Genomic DNA, 10,043 nt, shown 5'->3' with positions numbered 1-10,043 from the left:
CTGTTATTCTCGCCAATATTGCTGTATTTGTAAATAATAATTCTGCAAAATACAAGTTAAGGTAATGAAACAATAATAAATTCGAGCCCACTGAATTCACAGTGTTTCCTTAAGGAATTTAATCCCCTCCTAGTACCCAAGGTAATAGATTATTTCCTCCCAGGATAGAACGAATAACACACTGGTGTAGCGGTACTTCAAACCCCAGTATTTCAGCGAACACAAAGTTCGGTAGCAAATCACACTTACAGTTGCTTTGTTTGAAGTTAAAAACAATGCAGAACGAAGGAGTATAAACTCAGAAAATCGTATGGAAATGCTGAGAGGAAGGAGTGCAATGTATAGCCAATTTGTTGAGCGAATTGTGTGTTGTGTGTTGAGTATCTTTCTTCAACATCTGCTGCACATATATATAGCAGCCAGTGTTGAAGAAGACCAAACGTCCACCCTCCATGGTGGGAGGAATATTTCATCTTAAAAACAAAACCTCAACAAGATCTGCATACACACCACCATCTCAAGACCGGTACACATTATGTTATTGTCGTCGTTGTTGTACTTGTTAGTATGAAGTAGAACTTTTCATCCATTTTCATGCAATGAACAAACATCCATCCAAAAAAACATATACACTATATTATCCAATGATTATTACTCCTCGTTTTACAATATCTTGGCAGCCGGTGCACTAAACTCCCGCTAGGCGGGGGTCCGAGGAAGTGTCGGACCATAAGGGTCTATCGTACGCAACCTTACCTTGCATTTCTGTAAGAGACGGTTTCCAGCCTTAAAATATATGCATTATAATGCCTGCATAATTTATTCGCAAAGCAATCAACACCATTCAACTTGCTATTGATCCATCTGGTAACTTGAAGAATCATGAATGTAATTGATATATTAGTATATGTCACTTAGTGTTTTCCTAAATACAAGAATGATGTTAAAATGTGTACTTTGATTTCTGTAATGTGCAGTTTGATGAACTGATGTCATTTTGGAGAAGGCAAGTGGAAGAAAAGCAGTACAAATGTATGAGACCATTCTAGTTTCTATTTTCTTACTGTTTAAGTGTGCCTCTGTTAAGTGTCTAAAAACTTTAACCTGCAAAAAAAAGTTTGCCGTAATAATGAAACCATGTTATTTCTTCCAAAAGCATATATGCGGGGAAGAGATGCAAGCTGTTTTATGCCATCATGCCATATATAAGGCCAAACATTACAAAGACGGATTTAAGATTTAAATTTAAAGTTATGGGTTCATATTAATACTTTATTGCTATTTTAATGATTTTTGCACATAAATTTATGCTCCGCGTCAAAATTATGAATTTAATTGACTCATTACTATAGGGCTACATCCGCCCCTGATTACAAAGGGTTCCATACATTTATTTATTGTCAATACTCAATATTATGCCATAACTATGCACAAAACAATATACTCACTTTCTCAATTCAGAATCGGCGGCATCAAAATTCAGGAACCGCCACTGATTATAGTAATAGTAGAATAGGCAAATTAATTCATTGAATATATCCCCATCCGAAGTAATGAATCACCTAGTGTTACCCGAGCTACAATAGTGTCTTTGCACGATGGATAATATTTTTTGGAAAATTTTCCAAATGAAACTTTATCTCACTATCTAACACTCTGAAAATTTAGAAATCATATGTACTAAAGGAGAAAAACATAAGCGAAGAAAGTCATCTTTTTCCTTTTTAACGGAAAACATTTTTTGGTGTTTGATGGCAAGAAAACGACTTATTTTCTGTTTTTTCATACCAAATACACCCACAGAAACAACTAAATCAACCGAACTTTGTGAGCTGATGAAAAATGCTTGGCTGCAGATATCATAGTTGCCTCAGGTCCAGATATCGATTTTTTCTCAACTTTGCTTTCATTTTTAATGAAGAAGCACGAAAGAAATGGCCTAAGAGAAGAAGAAAAATCACTGTTTTTCTTCTTACTGTAACTCATTTTCTTTGCTTTCTAGAATTTAATATTTCAGAAGAAGATAAAAATATTGAGATTGAAGAGAACACAATATTGATAACAAAGACAAAGGGGGAAATTTTCTTAAGGTATTTTATATTGATGAACTCCCTTTATATAGCCTGCTCCTTATTAGTTCACGGGACCAAAATTTATAGCATAGAGAAACAACGTTGCCGGATTCTTAAGGTAGTGGAGTTTTTGATATCAGGGTCGGATTCTGATTCTAGAAGTTGGAATAGGTGTGTAATATCAATTATGACTTGTGTGCAAAATTTGAGATCAACCGGATGTGGTTTGGTAGGTTTCGGCATCAGTTGTAGAAATTTAAAGTTTCAAGTTCATTAAGTTTGAATTGGAGGGTGATTCGTATTTTAACATTGTTTGATGTGATTTGAAGGCTCGACTAAGTCCGTATGGTAATTTAGGACAAGTGGGTATGTTTGGTTGAGGTCCCGGGGGCCTCGGGTTAATTTTGGATGGTTAATGGATCAAATTTGATTTTGGAAGAATAACTGAAGCTATTGCACCTGGTGTAATCGCACCTGCGCAACATTGACCGCAGGTGCGAGCCAATGGACGCAAGTGTGGTTTAGAAGGAAGAGGCCTGAGGTCGTCGGTGCGGAGGTATAACTGCATTTGTGTAGCCGTAGATGCGGAAGATGGAGCGCAGAAGCGGAAGGGGCCAGGGCATGAGGGATCGCAGAAGCGGAGGAATTCCACAAGAGCGGACGCGCAGGTGTGGCCCATTGCTCGTTGATACCCTAGTCACTTTAAGTCATTTTCGCACCTGTGATGGAAATTCCATAGGTGCGGCTTCGCAGGTTTGACTAGAGGTCCGCAGATGCGGAAATGCTAGACAGAACACTTAAATGCAAGGGTTCGCGATTTTTGCTCATTTTCATCATTTTGAGCTGGGGTTTGGCGATTTCTTGAGAGCATTTTCGAGGGATTTCGTGAGGTAAGTCCCTTGTGCTTATTTTTTTATCAATAATCTTGCTTTCCATTTATTTTTTCATCTAGTTAGTGTGTATTTAAGGTGGAATTTGAGAGTTTGAGGCTAGTGATATGAAGAGTTTGATTTAGGGATTTGAGTGGTCATTTGAGGTCGGATTTTGATAAATTTAGTATGGTTGGACTCGTGAGTGAATGGGCTTTCGGATTTTATGATTTTTGCTCGATTCTGAGATGTGGTACTGGGTTGACTTTTTAGGCATATTTCAGAATTTTTATTAAAGTCTTGAGTTCATTAATTAGATTAATTTCTTATAGTTGTATTTATCGTATATAATTGATTTTGGATAGATTTGAGCCATTCAGAGTCGGATATTCGTGGAAAAGACATTGTCACTGATTGATTGAGCTTGGTTCGAGGTAAGTGGCTTGCCTAACCTTGTGTGGGGGAAATCCCCTTAGGATTTGGCACTGTTGTGATATGTGAGCACCGTATACGTGATGTGACGAGTACGTACACTGACTATTTGTTGTAAAACTCGATTTATTTTACTGAGTAGCAATCTGTTTTTCCTTAAATTGGAAGTTATACTGTTTAAATGAGTATTATTATATTTTTCATTCTTAATTGAGTTATTCTAATATGTGTAGTTATCCTGTTCAGTCCAATATCCCATGTCTACATGCTTTAAATACTTATTTGAATTCTGTGCAGTATGCCTAATTGATTTTCTGTTTTTCCCTTGATATTTATCAATCTTAACTGTAAAATTTTGCTGTTAATTGTTGTATCTATCAGTTTGAGCTGTGTGTTTACTTTTGAGACTACGAGACGGTTCCTAGGGGGTTCTCCGTGCATATTTATTTTTGAGACTACGAGGCGATTCCTCGGGAATTCTCCCTGCACATTTACTTTTGAGACTACGAGGCGGTTCCTCGGGAGTTTTTCCTGCATATTTACTTTTGAGACTCCGAGGCAGTTCCTCGGGAGTTCTCCTTGTACATTTATTTTTGAGACTATGAGGCGGTTCCTCGAGAGTTCTCCCTGCACATTTACTTTTGAGACTACGAGACGGTATCTCGAGAGCCCCTGTTGCTATATCATTGTGCGGTGTTGTTAATGCTTTGTGAATACTTGTTGTTGTCTTCTCCGTTTTACTTTATTTTTATTATAGCATCTGTTTTATTATCATATCCAGTAGGGCCCGGACCTGACCTCGTCACTACTCTACCGAGGTTAGGCTTGGCACTTATTGGGTATAATTGTGGTGTACTCATGCTACTCTTCTGCACATGTTTTATGTGCAGATCCAGGTACTTCTTATCAGCCCCGCTACTAGTTGAGAGTGCTTGCTATTGTACGGAGACTTCAAGGTATATCTATCGCGTCCGCAGACCTCGGAATCCCCCTCCATTTCCCTCATATGTCATTTACCTTCCTTACTACTTTTATTAGAATCTGATGTGTATAGAGATACGAGTTTTTCTCCTGTAGCCTGTGACTTATGATGTTCCGGGTTTTGAAAATATTGTGTATTATTAGAGTGTTGGTTGTTGTAAATGCCAAGCATCATTGTTATTAGTTATTTAGTTATGTGTTACAGTTAGTTGTTAAGTTTTGTTTTCATTTTTATTATTTCCGCATCTTTGTTACGCTTACCTAATCGTAGAGATTAGGTGCCGTCACGACATCTTACGGAGGGAGAATTGGGTCGTGACAGTGATTCAGTATTACCAGTCTTGGAAGGTTGTTTGAATATTTCCGCTGTTAGTTTTGACACTTGTCTATATAATTTTTTTTGGCTTGAATTGTTATTATAATCGGCTTACCTAGTCTTAGAGACTAAGTGTCATCACGACGCATGTGGTTGGATTTTGGGTCATGACACAAACTTTCCTTGATTTGTGATTCAAAAATAATTGGTAACTCGGAACACCACTTAATAAATAATTTCGAGTGGCAACTCTTAAAATATTAAATAAATTAATCTAATTTCAAATAATGTCAATTTAATTGGAAAAACTCTTTTCCCCAATAAAAGGAGGCGTGATAGAAATTGGTCATTCTTTTTGGCACTGACAAAAAAAAATAGTCACATAATTGAAACGGGGGGGGGGGGGGTAATAATTTTATCTCGTATCCTATTTTTTCTTTATAATATTGTAAGTTTATTCTTCATATTGTTAGTTTGTGATATTATAAAATGATGGCAAACGATACAATTTTTCTAAACGTTGTATTGATCAAAACAGTATAATACAATATGATATGTTATAAAACAAGATGTAACGACCACTCAAACAAGCTAAGATGTATTGAACTGAAAATAAACTAGGTACTCTTGAGATAGAGGTTGTATAAATAAGATTAGAATGACATATATTAGTAACTGTATGAGACGTATTGGGTATACATACCTCATCTCTCCTTCATTTCATGTTTAAATATTGTCAAAATAATAATATTTATTATTAATAATAAAATAATTAATATGTATTTATACGTGGTTGTATTTAGCTACTTTGAAATAGAAAATAATATTCTATTTTGGATATGTTTAAATTCAATAAAAAAAGAGAGACAAACTTAGTAGAGTAGTAGGTTTTTGCATTCTTACAATGTTTAAAAATAAAGCTGGGTGCAACCTTATTCTCAATTGAATAAATTGAAGTAGTTCTCTCTTGTCGAAATGAAAAGAGAAAATTAATTTTCATATGAGAAAGAAAAGTAAAAGGTAAATCGACTTAAGTTTACAAAAATAATATCAACAATGTCATATCCCAGTAATTATAACCATAATTAAGTTGCAAAAATATGAGCTTGACCCAAAAATTAAAAGAAGAAAGAACCAATTTGTGAAACACAAAATATACCACTCCTGACTGTATTACAATTAATCTTACAACTATCGAGCTATTATAACTTATCCGTGAACCAAATGGCCACCCCAAGTAGAGCTATTCTATTTCCAAATACCATGGTGTTTGCCTTTTGAATATTTGAATAGAAAATTGATATTGCCCAATATTTACACGCAATAAGAAAAATATGACAACAAATGCACACCAACAAAATGCATGGATAATGAGATTATTTAACGGATATGCCGGATTTACTCCAAGACCTAATATAAAAAGAGTAGATAAAGGATTAAAATATAGTACATTAAAATACAAAATAATCTAATTAGTTACTTCCTTTTCCTTTTTTGCTTTGTGAAGTTCTTGTTAAGAGTCATTAATATTGATAACGTAAAGATTATTTTTGCACTATTAATGTAGTTTAATTTGTAAGAGCTGGTCATTTATTACACTTTATTTTTAATTATTTTATAAGTGACTTGATTGTGTAAATAATTTTTGAGTTTAATGTAATGGTGTAAAATTATTTACATAATCAAGTCACCGGTAGGTAACTACAAGTCAATCTCTTCATAAACATTAATGGATAATCTGATAAAATAATGATAACTAACATAATGCTATCACATTAAAATTCACGGCTAGTTTACAAGTAGTATACTACTAGTTTATATACTTAGATCCCTATTTTGTTATATTGACAATGTCACACAACTTAAACGGTTAATAAGTGATATGTATTCTCACTTTATTTTTTAACTACTAAGATTAATTTTTTTTTATTTGTGGTAATAACTAGAAATCTCAAGTTAGAGTCACTAAAACAAAACACCTATTGATAAAGAGCGCTAGGTCTAACTTGGCACGAATGAAAAATTAATGAGAGAATGTGGCTTCTGTCAGATCATTCAACTACCAAATGGATCCAAAATAATTTGGGCTATAGTCAACACGTTCATGAATGCTCACTTACTAGAGAACTTACTAAATCTAGATAGGCTGACTTAGATATATAACAAAATATTGAACTCCATTTCCTAAGATCCAATCTTCATAACTTCTAAGAATCTTAGATATATATGCTGACTTAAATATAGCAAAAACATTGAATTCCAATCCCACTTCCTAAGTTTCAATCTTCATTATAAAGCATTAATCAAAGTATAGTACTATAGTCAATGCTTCTAGTTTTCAAGCTATGTTTCATTCTTTTTCTTGGCTTATTTTTTCTTCCAATTTTGCTTCCTGCTATGATTTTCATATCATGTCTTTAATCTTACTCTTTCCAGCTTGGTCTGTTTACATGTTTGGTTTACTATTGCCAGAGATTATGCATAAATGTCCCAAAAAGATAATTGAGTTATCAACTGAAGGAAATCATGATCAGGAGAGGCAAGTTAGTTTGGAGTTGGACCCTTGTGAGTTTCCTTTTGATCTTAGTGAATCAGAAGAAGATGAAATAAAAATGGATGAAACACACAGAGTTTGCATTGATCAAGAGTCAAATCCAACATTATTTCCTGAGATTCGTGGACAAAAATGGGTATGTTAGTTTTATAAGCCTAACTAGTTTAATTGTTCATTCGAAGTGAATTTTTCAAACCTGTTTTGGAAAACACTTTTCTTGAGCCGATAGTCAATCAGAAATAGTGTCTCTATCCCACAAAGTTAGGGGTAAGATCTGCATACACACCATCATCTCAAGACCGATACACATTATGTTGTTGTCGTTGTTGTTGTACTTGTTAGTATGAAGTAGAACTTTTCATCCATTTTCATGCAATGAACAAACATCCATCCAAAAAAACATATACACTATATTATCCAATGATTATTACTCCTCGTTTTACAATATCTGGGCAGCCGGTGCACTAAGCTCCCGCTAGGCGGGGGTCCGAGGAAGTGTCGGACCATAAGGGTCTATCGTACGCAACCTTACCTTGCATTTCTGCAAGAGACTGTTTCCGGCCTTAAAATATATGCATTATAATGTCTGCATAATTTATTCGCAAAGCAATCAACACCATTCAACTTGCTATTGATCCATCTCGTAACATGAAGAATAATGAATGTAATTGATATATTAGTATATATGTCACTTAGTGTTTTCCTAAATACAAGAATGATGTTAAAATGTGTACTTTGATTTCCGTAATGTGCAGTTTGATGAACTGATGTCATTTTGGAGAAGTCAAGTGGAAGAAAAGCAGTACAAATGTATGAGACCATTCTAGTTTCTATTTTCTTACTGTTTAAGTGTGCCTCTGTTAAGTGTCTAAAAACTTTAACCCGTAAAATTAGTTAAAGTTATGGGTTCATATCAATACTTTATTACTATTTTAATGATTTTTACACATAAATTTATGTTCCGCGTTAATATTACGAGTTTAACTGACCCGTTACTATAGGGCTACATCCACCCTTGATTACAAAGGGTTCCATACATTTATTTGTTGTCAATACTCAATATTATGCCATAACTATGCACAAAACAATATACTCACTTTCTCAATTCAGAATCGGCGGCATCAAAATTCAGGAACCGCCACTGATTATAGTAATAGTAGAATAGGCAAATTAATTCATTGAATATATCCCCATCCGAAGTAATGAATCACCTAGTGTTACCCGAGCTACAATAGTGTCTTTGCACGATGGATAATATTTTTTGGAAAATTTTCCAAATGAAACTTTATCTCACTATCTAACACTGAAAATTTAGAAATCATATTTTTAACGGAAAATATTTTTTGGTGTTTGATTGCAAGAAAACGACTAATTTTCTGTTTTTTCATACCAAATATACCCACAGAAACAACTAAATCAACCGAACTTTGTGAGCTGATGAAAAATGCTTGGCTGCAGATATCATAGTTGCCTCAAGTCCAGATATCGATTTTTTCTCAACTTTGCTTTCATTTTTAATGAAGAAGCACGAAAGAAATGGCCTAAGGGAAGAAGAGAAATCACTGTTTTTCTTCTTACTGTAACTCATTTTCTTTGCTTTCTAGAATTTAATATTTCAGAAGAAGATAAAATATTGAGATTGAAGAGAACACAATATTGATAACAAAGACAAAGGGGGAAATTTTCTTAAGGTATTTTATATTGATGAACTCCCTTTATATAGCCTGCTCCTTATTAGTTCACGGGACCAAAATTTATAGCATAGAGAAACAACGTTGCCTCTTCCCCTGGGCAAAGGAAATTAGAGAAGTACCAGAGATATTTTATTTATGTTGTGTGGCAGCCAAGAAAAGGAAAGGACTCAGAAAGTAATAACTAGAGACTATTTGAATTTTAGACTAATAAAGATTTGATTGACAGTTGACAGAAAGTCTATTAATACATTGTATCAATACAAATCTTTTGACTTTTCTTTACCTCCGCGTGTCTAATTAATAATAGGAGAATTTCAGTTTTAATATCCTAGTATATATTATAGAATCTCAAGTCAGTCTAAATAATATATATGTCAGTATCAATAACAAACCAACACATCAATAGTAAGAATTTTTTATATTATCTCTTAATGAGATGGATGAAAAGTAGCCTGGTAAAAGGTTCCATTCAGGCAACTTTAAGAAGGAAAGTCTTGGCGCAATGACTAAATTTGGAGAGGAAGTTTGCGCGTTAAGTCGTGAATGCAACTTCTTGTGGAAACAATTCAATATGGTCCGATTTTTTTTTAGATCTCGCGTAGTGGGAGCTTAGTATATCGACTGCTCTTTTTTTCTAAACAATCTTTGATGTTCATCGATCAATTCGGATTATTAGAGAACATGTTTTTATGCTGGGAATATTAGACTTCAGGTTTGGACACGAACATATAATTTTATTCAAGCGGGTTCAATTGGACGATGCAATATTTTTGTGTTAACAGTCGACATTAGAGATTTTCATGTATAACAAAATAAATTTTGTATGTTACTCTTTTTTACCATTATGCCCCTGAAAAATGTCATTTTCAGGTGCTTTGTTTTCTACATAAAAAATGGTTAGACAAGAAATATTCGTTTTTCTTAATGTTACAATAAATTTTTATAAAATAACTCTTACAATTTTAAACCAATTATAAGAAATTTTCCATTACAGTCTTCTATTTAAAAATTTATATTTTACTCTCAATTAATCTAGCCATTTAAAACCCCATTAACAAAATAAAAGTAAAATAAACAAATAATTTACTAATACAATAACTAAGTAAAAATATAAAACTAGCTCAC

At 33.8% G+C, this 10,043-nt stretch overlaps 1 long non-coding RNA gene across 1 annotated transcript; it reads left to right on the top strand.

Annotated features, from left to right (window-relative positions):
* The first annotated feature begins 5,184 nt into the window (after positions 1–5,184).
* On the top strand, positions 5,185–8,135 carry LOC138900557 (uncharacterized). Its single transcript, XR_011411650.1, has 2 exons — positions 5,185–7,360; positions 7,980–8,135. It is a non-coding gene; the product is annotated as an uncharacterized lncRNA (long non-coding RNA).
* The last annotated feature ends 1,908 nt before the right edge of the window (positions 8,136–10,043 follow it).

The sequence above is a fragment of the Nicotiana tomentosiformis genome, chromosome 10 (genome assembly GCF_000390325.3).
Source record: "Nicotiana tomentosiformis chromosome 10, ASM39032v3, whole genome shotgun sequence".
NCBI lineage: Eukaryota > Viridiplantae > Streptophyta > Magnoliopsida > Solanales > Solanaceae > Nicotiana > Nicotiana tomentosiformis.
The sequence above is the reverse complement of the archived record's forward strand: the minus strand, read 5'-3'. Positions and strand labels throughout refer to the sequence as shown.